General features: G+C 34.3%; 1 long non-coding RNA gene across 1 annotated transcript in view; it reads right to left on the bottom strand.

The window, feature by feature from the left end:
• Positions 1-2,684: 2,684 nt before the first annotated feature.
• The window catches only part of LOC132363687 (uncharacterized), a 220,980-nt gene continuing 208,157 nt past the window's right edge, over positions 2,685-15,507 (bottom strand). Inside the window, exon 6 of the long non-coding RNA XR_009502639.1 lies at positions 2,685-2,827. This is a non-coding gene — a long non-coding RNA (uncharacterized LOC132363687). The remainder of the gene's footprint in view (positions 2,828-15,507) is intronic.

Consider the following 15,507-nt stretch of genomic DNA (forward strand, 5'->3'; position numbering starts at 1 on the left):
CCATATGGTAAGTGCATGTGTAAATTCATTAAAAACAAACAAGCTCGCCGCAGGCATGCACAAGCCTGCCTGGGGGCTGCAGAGGTGCGGGAAGCAGAAACAGAAGCCCACCCACCAGGGTTCTGGTGCTGTGGGCAGAGGAGTTCTCTCCGCTGGGCAGTGGCAGCTGCAGGTTGGAGCCCGTGACCACCACACTTCAGCCAAAGGTTGTGCTGGAGCTGACTCTGGAAAAAAAAATTTTTAAAGGAAACAAACAATAGTAACAACAACAAAAACTCCAAAAATTTGTCTTCTGTCTTGCATAGCTTTTGCCAAGTAATATGCTGTCTATTCTTTTTTCCTGTATATCTATTGTGTCTATTTTTCATCTGTTGGTCTTCATGTTTTTTCTCTTCATCTCTGCATTGTACTAAATGTTTTCAATTAAATCTCACTACTACTTTATCAGTTTGAGTATGCTGTTCTACATGTGGGTTTTTTTATTGTTTTTTTTTTTCTCTTTGTTTAGGTTTGATTTTGGTTTTCACTGTTTGAAATTCTCTGATCTTGAATTTTTGTTTAATATCGGTTCAACATTTATGGAAATCCTTAGCCATAACCTTTTCAAATCTTTCTTTTGTCCTCTTATGTCTCTATTATTCTGTGATTCAAATTAAGCATATGTTCACATTTTATATTATTCTACATCTCGTGATGTTCTGCTCTAGTTTTTTTTTTCCTCTTCTCTTTCTGTTTCAAGTTGTGTAATTATTATTGACTTACTTAAAATTTCATTTGTTCTTTTCTTAGCTGTGTTTATTCTAATGATGACTCCATCAACATCATACTTCATCTCTCTTACTGTGTTTTTACTTTAACTCTAGTACTTGATTCATTTTTGTTTTTTTCTCTCTGCTGAAATTCCCTATGTCTTCATACATGTCGTCCACCTTTTCTATAAACATAATAATTTGAGGGTTTTTTTTTAATTCCTTAATTTATAATTTCAACATCTAAATCATCTCTGAATCTTGTTGAATGCCTTGTTTCTTGTTTGTTTGTTTTTTCTTATGACCTTACTCTTGTGTGTATCTCATAAATTTTAATTGCATGTCAGACATAGTGTGTAGAACAACAGAGACTGAGGGAAAGACTATTTGTGACTGGAAATGGGCATGCCTTTTTTTTCTACTAGGCCTTTCGTGGGGGAGATGAATCAATGTTATCTGGAACCGTGCACAATTTGGGTATTACTTTTGCTATAGATACTTTTAGTGCACCACCAGCTTCAAATTTCTCTGGTATTATCTTGTGCTTAGGCTTTTGGTTGGTTTGTCAGTGGCTTCTCCTCAATGTACCAGCTCTACCCTCAGCTTTAGGCCTTCCCTGTGTTCCTGCATCTCAGAGAAGGTCTCTCCATGATCCCTGGCATGTACTTGTTTACTGCTGCTTTCCTTCACTGATGCAATGGTGGGAGACAGGGAGGGTTATCTCTTTTCTTGGTTCAGCCTTATTTTTAGGTAGGTCCTGCATCCCTGGTTCTCAGGTTTGAGGTTTTCTTGGTTTATTCTTCCTTTCCTCCAGTGACAGGAGAATTCTATGTGTCTGAGCTCATCCCCTAGTGGCTTCAGTCTTTAGCTCTTTAGGGAAGAACGGACTGGGTGGATCTTTGTGCTTTCCTGTAGCTATGGCAGCTTCCCTTCTCCAAGCCTGAACTACTAAGGAAAGATTTCGCTGCTCTTTATCCTGCCCCCAATATTGCTCATGCACAACCCAGGGAGGTTGTAAAGTGGAGCTTGCAAGTTAATATGCTGCTCCCAGTGTTCTACGTTTACATGCTAACCATCACTCAGACTTTAGCAATATGTTAAAATTGTAGTGGGATTCTTCTTACCTGCATGTATGTAATCTTTGTCTATCCCCCTTTCCACAGGTGAACTAGTGCCCTTGCCCCATCTTTCCTTGTGTTTCAGGCTAGTTTTCTCTGTGACCTTAGATTCTGTTGGATTTAAGAAAAATATAATCATGTACTTTATCCAATTTTTTCTTCTTGTTAGAATGAGAGCAACACTTTTCAGGTTTGTAAATATTTGGCAGAAGCTTGAAGCCAATTATTGTAAAGTTACAATGAATAATTGTGTGTCTGGATAGGTAGATCCTTGAGGCCAAGGACCATGTCTTACTTATATAACAGTAGCCTCTAGATTCAGGGAAGGCATGTAGTAAAAGCTCAGTAAATTGGTATTGAATTGGATTTATAATCTTATCAATATCAGAACTAACATATGGTTAGACCAGTGGTTTTCCACTAGGGGGATTTTGCACCCCCCTCCACCCAAGGGACATTTGACAGCATATACAGACATTTTTCACTGTTGTCAGGTCCAGGGGCAAGTGTGTGTGTGTGTGTGTGTGTGTGTGTGAAAACACAATTATTGATATTTATAGTTCATATAAATATCAATTTCACTGAGGTTGAGAAATTCTTGGTTATACAAACATAGGAATTATAGAGAACATTTTATACAAACTAGATTAAGCTAACAAAGAGTCATGAATAGACATATGTACCAAAATATCTAATGACATGTTAAATCCACTGACTTCTATTTGTACATAGGACAGATTTGGCTGCAAGTAACAGAAACTCCAATTCAAAATAATATTAAACAATAAAGAAATTTATTATATCAACTTAACAGGGAATCTAAAAGTAGTGAGACTTTAGACGGGGTAGCTTCAGAGTTGTTCTTTTCCTCTATGAGTTTCCTGGTTCTTTTTATTCTTTCTTTTTTCACAAGCTGTCTTTGTCCAGGGGTCACCTTCTATCAAGATTACAAGATGGCCTCTAGAACCAATGGAGAAACAAGCTTTGTTATCATATCTTATAAGGATTATGTTTTATAATTTCATATTTAAAACAAGCAAATTCAAGGTAAATAAGGAGTGGGAAAGTTTATTTTGGTAGAGACTTGAGACAAAGAACCCATCCCAGGATGATCTGAAGATTATTGAAAATACCAAGGATGTGAAAATGTATTTTCTAAAACTATGTTTATTTGCAAAGAAAAAAATCTGGAAGAATATAAACCAAAATATTAAACAGTTTATGTAGGTTGGAATTTTAGGTAATTATATGTTGTATTTTTATAGTATTTCCATCAGAGTATTGCTACTATGTATCACTTCTAAACTCTTCAAAAATGAAGGTCAAATTAGTGCCAATGAACCAAAATACTCCTTATAAAACAAAAGGAAAAGAAAAAAGTTTAACACATGTTTTAACAGAAATATTCAAACCATTAATTTGAGGGTGGTCCCTTATCTACAGAATTTACCTTAGAAATAATAGCAAATATCTTGGCTTAGGCTATTGGTTTTCTGTGGATTACTAACAAAATGTATATATATATATATATATATATATATATATATATATATATATATATATATATATAGTCCTCCTCTTCCATCAGGCAATACACCTTTATGCTCTGACAGAGCTTTATTCTTTGTATGTTCAACCCTAAAAGGCTCATCTTTCTTCCTCAATATTCTGTGCCACATGTATATCCTACATCTCTTGTTTTTCAATTCATCCATACCAACTGGTCGAAAACTTTGGAGTTATTCCTTACTCCTCCTTCTTTGTCTCAGTTTTCACAATTAATCAATTATCATGTACTGAAGATTCTAGCTCTAGAAGATCCCCTCTGTCTAAGCTACATTTTCTACCCCATGAAAACTGTCCTATTTCATACTTCCACCATCCCTACCTGAATCTTGCAGTTTCAACCCTATTGACTTAATTAATGGCTCCTCTATCATTTATTTAAATTATCCATCACAGAGGATCTCTTTCCAAATATAAGTGAAATCATGACATTTCACATTTTTAACAAATGCCATAGTGTCTTGTATCTTGCAGAATTAAGTAAGACTCTGATATAACCTAGCCTGGATTCTCATTCTCTTCTTTGTCTATATGTATTAGATTGACTCATGTAAGTTATAGATCCTATCTCTTCATAAAGTCTTCCTAGAGCTATATCCTACCCTGAAATAATTATGAGTTAACTATTCTTCCTCAGCATTCCCAGTCTCAGGTGTTATCATGAAAGTCAACTCTGATTTCTTCTCTGCCAACATGTCTTGAGTGTTTAAAATATGCCAGATGACTTAATAAATGTTTTATATATTTATCTCATTAATTCTCATATCTAACTAATGAAATAGGTTTTAGCTACTCTTCTCCCCATTTAATAGACGAAATACTTAGTCACAGAGAGAGTAAATGGCCTAAAATCACACAGCTAGGAGACAGTAGGGCCATTTCACACACAGGTTGCCTGACTCCAGGATTCATCCTCTTTATCATAAAACTACACTTTGATTTCATTAATCACTAGAGCCAAAGCAAAGGTTTAGTATTTCTAAATTTTATTTATTCCCATATGGTTTTATTTTTAATGGTTAACTTGTCTCCCCAACGGTTTGCAAGTTTTGAAGCAAGGATATATATATTTTTTCTATTATCTTAATTCTGTGGTGTTTAGCAGTACATTGTAGGTAGTTTGTATTAAATGAATGTTGGACAAATGACTAGTTTATTTGCCTCACAGAATCTCCTTATCTTAATTCATCTTAAGGTTAGTCCTATTAATTCTGATCATGTCACTATTTTGCTAAAACTGGCCTTGGGTAATTCCATGGTCTAAACCTAATATTCTTTTTAAATGTCATATTTCACTATCTCTCTCTACAAAGCCTCCACTTGTCCAGAACATACTGTTTCATGTATGGTTCTTTCTACCTTCTTGGCCTTGGCTCTGTAGGTTCCCCTACATGTAAAAGGTTCTTCTGTTTCTCACCTCCAAATGATCAAATTCAAAACTAGATTTCTCTGGTTCACCCATGTTAGCCCTATAAACATCTATATTATTTTATGTGCACCATTTCAATGGTCCAGTGTTTGATTTATGATTGTTTCTCCAACATAATATACCTCAGTATTTTGAAAATAACAGGATATTCAATAAATGTTAAATAAGAGAGTGGTGGGGGCAAGCTTTTAGTGTAATGTGCATATACCCCAAATTTAAATAAGGTGTATAGATTTTTCAATTATTTACATAAGACAGTAAAACATATCATTACAATATGGGCAGTGAGTGGTCTTTTGAGGAAAACTGAATGGGTGTGAAATATTAAACCTAAAGAAGGCAGCAACCCTTATGACTTTCACCTCATGAATTGTGAAGACAGTTGACCTGTGGGTTTTAACTGGGTGGTCCACTTATACACAGATTTTTTTTTTTTTCAATAAAAAGGTACTACAGTACGATGTAATACATGGTTGCTTGAATCCGAGCATGCAGAACCTCAGATTCTGAGGGTTGACTATAAAGTTATAGACGGATTTTTTACTGGGTTGGCACCCCTAAACCCACTCTCGCTCTGTGTTGTTCAAGGGTCAACTGTAATCTTTAAAGCATAATGGGTTTAAAAGAAAAGAGCATTAAAAATTTATGTCTTTTAGACCAAAGAAGATTGGCATAGAGATAGTTTTTATTTCAGTGAAGTATGGTACAATCATTTTGAAGGACTGTATCTACTCCACTGCCACTCTTATAAACATCTTTGATTAGAGAGAAAAACACTTCCAGACATATAGAAGGATGTGCTATTTTTATATAGTGTGTACCATAAAACAGACATATGATAATAATAAAATCAGAATTGAATTCATTTAACCTACAAAACAGATTTCTATTTTAAAAGTTAATAAGAAACTATACAGAAGAATTATATAGGTGTATTGGGGGAAAACCAATTAGTTTAATGTGCTGAATGTGTTGTTGGATTTGAATTAAGGAAATAAGTTAAATGCCAAAAGCAAATGCTAAAACTCACTTTAAGGTATTCTAAGTTTAATCTTATGATTCTAAACCTAACTAGTAATTTGACTTTGTAGACAATTCTCCTATGCAAAGAAATGAATTTCAGAGGTCATTTTTGGCTTATACTTCTAAACTGATTCATCTCTTTTTGTTTTCAAATGATTTGAAGTGGAGAGAGAAGAGATTATATTCATTCATCTTCCTAACGATATCTGCCTTCCATATAGCACTCTGCATCTCTAAGTTGAATTTTTCAAATAGCAGATAACTCAATAGGGAAAAGGGAATTGAAATATTCCCTTTCTAAGAGAATATTTTATGGCAAGATAATTTTTGAGATATTCATTTATGATTCCTCCCTATATTTCTGTTATTTCTTTTCTTGTAGGTATTGCTCTGCTTGCCTTATGAAAGATTTGTGATGGGCCTTCTAGACTTTTGTTTCTAAACAAAATTTACTGAAACCAACTGAGGAGTACAGATTTTTGAGATAAGAGAACATCCAGTGAGAATAGGAAAATAATGATTGATGGAAAGTATAAATATTTAAAAATATAAAAACAATATATATTAAATATAAAAATATATAATATTTAAAAATCATCCTTATTTATAGTCATACTTCAGGTATTAGAAGGTAGAGAAAAATAGAGTTTGGTTCATCCTCCAAAACAGAGCATGCACTGAATGATGAGTATAGATAGAAAAACAATGGAGAATATCACTGTGAGGAACATTGCTCCAGCACCACAGAGCCTTATGCAAGATGACATATTATTTGAAAACTGAATAGTCTACTCTTGTTGGCTTACCTGAGGAATTATTGTGTATGCACGTGTGTGTGTGTGTGTGTGTGTGTGTGTGTGTATGTTTAAAGGTGAATTTATCTGTCTTTATCAGCAGCTGTTTATCTACTTGCTCCCTCATTGACTGAGGATGCCCCAGTTTGCATTAATAGCTTCTTAATTTTTTGATTGTACACATAGAAGTGCCTTGCAGGCATCCCCAAAAGGGTCATTAAAAATTTTTTTATAGCAGGAAATAAGTGACTTTTAGAAAGCACAAATGTAGAGGCACTACTAGTGCCACAGAGCAGGCAGGAGGAGCCTACATGCCACGCTCATTACTGTGCCTGAAACCAGAAATAAAGCTGAAAGAACAGGAAGTGTCAATATAGCCAAACTGGCAATTTAAAAGAGCTCTGGTGTCAATGTGGAGGATGGATTAGAAATGTTATCAGACGTTGTAAGAGAAAATTGTCAAGATATGATGAGCTCAAAATTAAAATTATGACAGGAGAGATAAGATAAGCAGATGGATTGGAGCAATATTGAGGGGATTCATAGGGCTAGACAGTGGGGAAGCAAATAGATTTGAGTAACAAGTGAAAAGAGTTCAGAGTTGAAAGCCAGGTTTCTAAGAATCTGGTAGATAGTTGAGGCATTTTCTGACCTTAGAGGGGTAGAGAATATTTGAAAGAAAAATTGATAAATTTTAATTTGGACATGTTTTACTGAGAAATCTATGAAATATACACATTTTGAGGTTCAGAGTTAAGGAGAGAATTCTGAGTTTCATATAGCAAGATATGAGATTTTTTTTTAAATTTTTGAGAAAGAAATGTCTTAGCAGTAGAAAGTTAAAGAAATATAAATAATCAGCAGGATTCACAATTAATGGAGTACAGAAGATCATAAATGGTACTAAATCTGTTTTGACTCATGTTTAATGAATTTAGCCCCGAAGCAAGAATAATTAAATAGCACAATATCTGAACACTAACATGCTATGCAGAGTGGAAGCATATATAAAGGTATTTCCTTAAGCTGGCACGTGCTTTTAATTTTTGAATAATTGGCAAATATGGCCTTGTTTAATATTCAAATTGACTTATTTAAAGTACACAGAGAGATATTGTCCTTATTTGGAGAATGGAGAAACAGCAGCCCAGGGAGAAGAAAAGTCTTTCCACAAGCAATGAACAGAGTAAATTCCATAGACTCAGTTTCTTGATTCTTGCATGAGCACTCTGTCCATTATACCCTATTCCTTTTTATTCAAGGAAATTATAGGTAATGAGATAGCTATTTAGTAATTAATCATTCACTACAAATTATAAAATATTATTTCTAAGGGCTAAGAAAATAATTGCTTTTATCTAGATTCAAGAATTGATATTTGAATCTAGCCATAACAAAGTACAAAAAACAGGATGATTTAACACAACAGAAATGTATTGTCTCTAGAAGTCCAAAATCAAGATACTGGCAGATCTAACCTCCCTCCAAATCTTTCAGAGGAATTCTTACTTGCCTCTTCCTAGCTTCAGGTGGTTTGCCAGCAATCTCCACTGTTCCCTGTCTTTCAGCTGCTTAACTTCAACCTTTGTCTTCCTTGTAGCCAGTATTCTCCCTTTGTCTCTGTCTTCAGATAGCCTTCTTATAAGTTCACCAGTCATACTGGAGTTGGGGCCCACCCTACTGCAATATGATCTCATCTTAACTAATTACATCTACAACAACTCAATTTCCAAATAAGGTGGCATTCAGGGAAACATGGGGTTAGGACTTCCACATAATTTTTGGTGGGTGTGGGGGTACAAAAATTCAACCCATAACACCAACATACCTAATTATATCAGTAAAATATTGTGTACTTACTATTAAGTTTAATGAATGAATATATTTTAAATATTAGAAGAGGCATTTGAAGATTCAGAGATTTAACCCATACTTTAAATTACATTGACAAAGAATTCCTAAATAACTTTAGTATATAATATTTAATTGACAAAGAGAAAGGGGTGATTTATATAGTCTTAAATTCTAGTTTATATGTCAACTAATAATTTTGTTTTCTTGACATAGAATTATTTTTCTATAATATAAAATAGTTCCATGATAAAGACATATGAAAGATTGCTATTCACTAGATAGATTAAAAAAGAGAGAAAAGGGAACTTACATTTTGTTTTGTAGATAAGAAAGGAAGATTTTTGCCATGAGAAAATATTATAAATATATTTCCTCATGTAAATATATTTATAACCATTATATACAAATATATGGTTTAATTTAATGTTATTTAATTTCATAAATTCAAATTAACTGTTTACAAGCATCTTAATAATGATGTGTTTTGGTCTTCATCTACTTGATAAAGGATAAAATAATATCTCTTAGCAGAAAATGTATTCAGATCATACCATAACCAAAAGTATATAGAAATACTATTAATAAATTCCATTCAAAACACCAAAAATTTGAAAATATTTTCTCCCATTCTGAGGGTTGTCTTTTCATCTCTTTTATGGTTTCCTTTGCTTTGCAAAAGCTTTTAAGTTTCATTAGGTCCCATTTGTTTACTTTTGTTTTTATTTCCATTTCTCTAGGTGGTGGGTCAAAAAGGACCTTGCTGTGATTTATGTCATAGAGTGTTCTGCCTATGTTTTCCTTTAAGAGTTTTATAGTGTCTGGCCTTACATTTAGGTCTTTAATCCACTTTGAGTTTATTTTTGTGTATGGTGTTAGGGAGTGTTCTAGTTTCATTCTTTTACATGTAGCTGTCCAGTTTTCCCAGCACCACTTATTGAAGAGACTGTCTTTTCTCCATTGTATATTCTTGCAAAAAGACGACTCTCAGAATGGGAGAAAATATTTGCAAATGAAGCAACTTACAAAGGATTAATCTCCAAGATATACAAGCAGTTCATGCAACTCAATATCAAAAAAAAAAAACAACAACAACCCAATCCAAAAATGGGCAGAAGACCTAAATAGACATTTCTCCAAAGAAGATATATAGATTGCCAACAAACACATGAAAGGATGCTCAACATCATTAATCATTAGAGAAATGCAAATCAAAACTACAATGAGGTATCACCTCATACCAGTCAGAATGGCCATCATCAAAAAATCTACAAACAATATATGCTGGAGAGGGTGTGGAGAAAAGGGAACCCTCTTGCACTGTTGGTGGGAATGTAAATTGATACAGCCACTATGGAGAACAGTATGGAGGTTCCTTAAAATACTAAAAATAGAACTACCATACGACCCAGCAATCCCACTACTGGGCATATACCCCGAGAAAACCATAATTCAAAAAGAGTCATGTACCACAATGTTCATTGCAGCTCTATTTACAATAGCCAGGACATGGAAGCAACCTAAGTGTCCATCGACAGATGAATGGATAAAGACGTGGCACATATATACAATGGAATATTACTCAGCCATAAAAAGAAATGAAATTGAGTTATTTGTAGTGAGGTGGATGGACCTAGAGACTGTCATACAGAGAGAACTAAGTCAGAAAGAGAAAAATAAATACCGTATATTAACACATATATATGGAACCAAAAAAAAAAAAAAAAAGGGTTCTGAAGAACCTAGGGGCAGGACAGGAATAAAGACGCAGATGTAGAGAATGGACTTGAGGACACGGGTAGGGGGAAGGGTAAGATGGGACGAAGTGAGAGAGTGGTATGGACTTATATATACTACCAAATGTAAATAGATAGCTAGTGGGAAGCAGCTGCATAGCACAGGGAGATCAGCTTGGTGTTTTGCGACCACCTAGAAGGGTGGGATAGGGAGGGTGGGAGGGAAAAGCAAGAAGGAGGAAGTATGGGGATATATGTATATGTATAGCTGATTCACTTTGTTATAAAGCAGAAACTAACACACCATTGGAAAGCAATTATACTCCAATAAAGATGTTAAAAAAATAAAAAATAATAATAATAAAAAAAAACAAAACAAAAATTTTTACCGCATTTGCCCTGTCATGTAGAAAAGGAAAGCACATGTGTACCGTGATGCAGGGAAAAATGGTTTAGGGCAACTACATCTGAACACAGAGAAAACTGCAAATTTAATAAATCTTACATGCCATTTCCTTCCAAAATACACTAGGTGTATGTTTACTCAACTATAGCAACCCAAATTTGTGAGGTAAATGGAAATTCAGTGACTGAGAAACTCTTTTTTTTCTCCCTTTTCTTCTTAAATATAAAATATATTGGTTCTTTGTCACGGCTCATAAATCAAAGATTAAATAATGACTATTCATCTTCATAATGCCTGGGAATTATAGTAGGAAAAAGAAATATCTTCTTTGCCTTTATAATTTGTATTTTATGTAAATTTTATATTATACAAATTTTATAATTTTATAATTTACTTTTGTATATTTGTCATTCAGTGGTATACTATGTCAGTTATCACTCTAAACACAGACAAGCAAAACACACACACACAAAAACAAGCAAAGAGAAATCCTCACCTCTCTGAACATCAGAGGTACTCTGAAATAGGCTATTTACAAACGATTTTAACTATGTTGGCAAATCTCACTCGAGTGCCAGGTATGAAGAGGCAACATGACTTTGTTAGCTAATCCTGAACTCTTGGAAAGTGATTCAATGACAGCACTAGTTCTTCCTGTATGCAAATTAAAGAATGAGCTAGGAACTATTCCATCTGCTTCTACCACACGAGCCATTACCTAAAGCCCTTAGACCTTAAGATACAGTCCTGGCCTTTCAAACTTAGTACTTTGAAAAAATAAAATGAATGAAGTTAAGTCAGCCAAAGTTTCTCTTTGTCTATTGTCGGTTAAACAAGATTTTGTGGGTAAATCTAAGAATCTTACTGACGATAAATATAGAAGAAACTTGGTGAAATAGGTAAAAACTAGAAATTCATGGGTTCACGGCTAGGCTACATAGGCTTCCATTTGGATTTCCTTCTTTGAGCTTCCTAACCTTACAGAACCTTAGTTTCCTCATCTTGTAAATGGGGAGATAATTATAACATCCTTCCTCATAGGTCTATTGTTAAGTCTAATTAAAACAGTCCATGTAAATAAATTGGCACATAAAAAGTGCTGTATAAATTTTAGCTATAATAATAACTAATATAATGGTTCTATACAACTGTTTCTATGAGAAAAATATCGAGCAAATGCTCAGAAGACATTTCTTTCAAATGTTGAAACCCTGTGTATTTTGATTTTAACTTAGTCCATTGGTTTAATATCTAAAAGTCATTAAATAAACATATAATACCATGGAGCATTGTTTAATTCATCACTTCTTTCATGCCAGTTGTTCATAATCATCATTATATAAATATTGAATATATTATTACTATTGGGACCTGTCCAGCCAAAACTGCCCCCTGTGTATAGTTTTGACCCTACTTTGGTCCCAAGTGACCACACAGTGAAGAAAATTATCAGTATGCTTAATGGAATCTGAAGAAATGTTATGGGACCCCTAGTAACTCCTGAAATCATTTGAGCAGATAATGATAATAACCAAACTTAGGTTAAAGGAGAATACTTTGACAAGTGTAAAAATAAATAATGGTTCATTTGGTCCCTTCCAATATCCTGGATTAAATGAGCAACCTGTCTAATGTTACCCTTACCTTCTAGAATAATAGCTAAAGTATGTTAAGCTTTTATGTTATATCAAGTACCATGCATAATATTTTACTTGCATCATCTTATTTATTACTCATATCAATCTTTTGAGTAAATTTTATCCTAATCCCCATTTTGTAGATAAGGATACTGAAACTCAATTTATCATATAGTTTTCACATGCAAGAGTTAAGATTTCAATCCAAAACACTTAACTTTTATTAGCAGTATTGTGTTAGAGTGTAGGGATCAGCTCTCCAGGTAGGGATGCCAGATAAAATATGGGAGGCTCAGTTAAGTATCAGTATGCCCCAAATATTGTAACTATTTGTAATTTATCTGAACTTTAAATTTAACTGAGTATCTTGTGCTTTTATTTGCTAAATCTGACAATCTTACTTATGGGAGTTTTTGTTAGTTTTACTCAGCGGATTCTGAATTGCTTCATGAGAAGAGTAAGTTCACCTCACTGAAGAGATTATGTTTAGCTCAGTGGTATGTATAGGGATGAATTACTTGAGATAGCTGAGAAGATTTAAGAGATTGGGTAATGGAAGACAAGGGAGATGAGGCATCCAGAAGAAAAATGGAATTTAGGAAAATATTAAGATGCTTAGATGGAGGGTGAAGTTATGTGATATGGTGTGCAACATAATTTTTTTCTCCAAGTACACACAAAAGCTGTTGAAAAGTTCAGTGATCTCTTTTCAGAATGTGATGAAATCCTTTGCTTCAAAGTGTGTCCTGAGTGAGACCAGAAGCTGCCTATGAAGATCCAGTTAGATCTAGAATATATAAAATACTTGTTATTTGCTGCAAAGAATTGTAATTCACTTTACTGAGGAAGGATGGCCAGGCAGGGAAGAAGAGACTACAGATCAAATTAAATTCTGTGTTTGTTGTTTATTTTTAACGTTGCATTAAGTACGTGATAGATTTAAATTTAACCCATCACCTCAGTCAGTTTGGATTGCTGTAACATATTGTCATAGACTGGATGGCTTAAGCAACAAACATTTATTTCTCACGGTTCCAGAGGCTGAAAGTCCAAGATCAGGGTGCCAGCATGGTCGAGTTGTTGGTGAGGGCCCTCTTGCTGGTTATGTCCTCACATAACCTTGTTTTTCCTTGGTGCATGCACACAGAGATGCCACATCTCTTACTTTTTTTTATGAGAACATTAATCACATCATGAGGGCCCTACCCTTATGACCTCATCTAACCCTAATTACCTCCCAAAGGACCCACCTCCAAATATCATATCGGGGGTTAAGTTTTCAGCATATCAATTTTGCAGGGGTCACAAACATTCAGTCCATAGCACTAGTTAATTTCAAAACAGTGGGTTCTATTTTATATATAGTAGTGTGTATATGTCAATCCCAATCTCCCAATTTATCCTTCACCCCCTTTCCCCCTGGTAACCATAAGATTGTTTTCTACATCTTATATAAAATAGATAACTAATAAGGACCTACTGTATAGCACAGGGAACTCTACTCAATGCTCTGTAATGACCTATATGGGAACAGAATCTAAAAAACAGAGTGGATATATGTATAACTGATTCACTTTGCTGTACAGCAGAAACTAACACAACATTGTACATCAACTATATTCCAATAAAAATTAAAAACAAAAAAAAAAACCAATGGGTTCAACGGAATTCAAGTTAAGCCTTTTATAAGACCAGCTTGCACTTAATACATATGAGGGTTTCTACTATTAATGTCTTTATCAGTAGTAAAGGGCTTGTCTATTAAACCATAGAATTTTATCTTTTATTGTTCAAGATATTAAATGTAAGGCTTTTGACTTAATTATAAAGACTACAAAAATGAGTTGAGTTTTATACTTTTGTTGGGATTAACATTTACTGCCTAAGATTTACTGTTATGTGAAGATAGGGTAGAGGGGAATGCATAGGTGTGGTGAAATGGTCAGGAAACAATTGACTTGTGCAGGGGTGAATTCAGTTGAATATGCCATTGTTAGTGTCTGTTTCCACAAGGACTAGCAAAAGCTTACCTCTGCAAAGAGCTCAAGGGCCTTCTGACCAGGACTAAGTGACCACTATCTAAGACCGCCTTCTGACATCCCATTCTTAGGAAAACTTGTCCTTAAGAAAGAAGACAATAAGAAAAGGAAAAGAATTGAAAAGAAAAAAGATGAAAGAGGGTAGAAGTGTAGCTTTGAGGGACAAGCCATTATTGACTTAGTCCATGGATTAATAAAAAGAAATAGAATAGAAAAAAAGTAAAATAAATAAAATGATTCTGAGAGTAAAGAATAAAATAAAGTTCTTTATCTGATTTTAATCACTAAGTAGAATATTTCATGATTTATATCTACCTTAATTTTTACTCCCAAACTCCTACTATAGGTAGCATAATTTACCAAGAACTCTAGCTGCTGCACTTTTAAATTCACTTCTGTTTTTGCACTGAGGTCACACTGGAACCAATGGCATTAAGACAGACAACTCCTTGGAATCATGAGTCCTTTGTTGGCTGACTTTAGTTTAATGACTCTATATTTGCCTTGCCAAACTTTCCATATGCTACAAGGCCATCTGTGATTCTTCCATCCAACATTCCCTCTCTCCTTCACCCATGGTCAGACTTCATGATGGTATGTCAGTTTTCTCAACCTGGAAAATACAAAACTATGGAGACAGAGAAAGATCAGTGGTTGCAGGGGTTAAGGGAGTGTGGGGTGGGTAAACAGGCAGACGGCAGATAATTTTTAGGGCAGTGAAACTACTATGTATGATACTATAATGGTAGATACATGTCAGTATACATTTGTTCAAACCCATAGAATGTACAACACTAAGAGTGAGCCCTAATGTAAACTCAGGACTCAGTCTTACTGATGTGTCTATGTATGTTCATCAGTTGTAACAAATGTAGCAGTCTGGTGGGAGATGTTGGTAATGGGGGAAGCTATGCATGTGGGGAGGCAGGTGTATAAATGTATATAAGAAACCTCTGTACTTTCTGCTCAATTTTGCTATGAACCTAAAATTGCTCTAAAAAAATAAAGTCTATTTTGAAAAAATTATAGTAACATGCTCCACTCTTATCCATTAGAAATGATCTTTTTCCATTTACTGTGTATTTCCCATGACAGCAGTAGTAACCAAAGACTACTAGTTTGTAAAATCTGAATTTGACCTAGTTTGTAGAAATAACTA

The sequence above is a fragment of the Balaenoptera ricei genome, chromosome 3 (genome assembly GCF_028023285.1).
Source record: "Balaenoptera ricei isolate mBalRic1 chromosome 3, mBalRic1.hap2, whole genome shotgun sequence".
Lineage (NCBI taxonomy): Eukaryota > Metazoa > Chordata > Mammalia > Artiodactyla > Balaenopteridae > Balaenoptera > Balaenoptera ricei.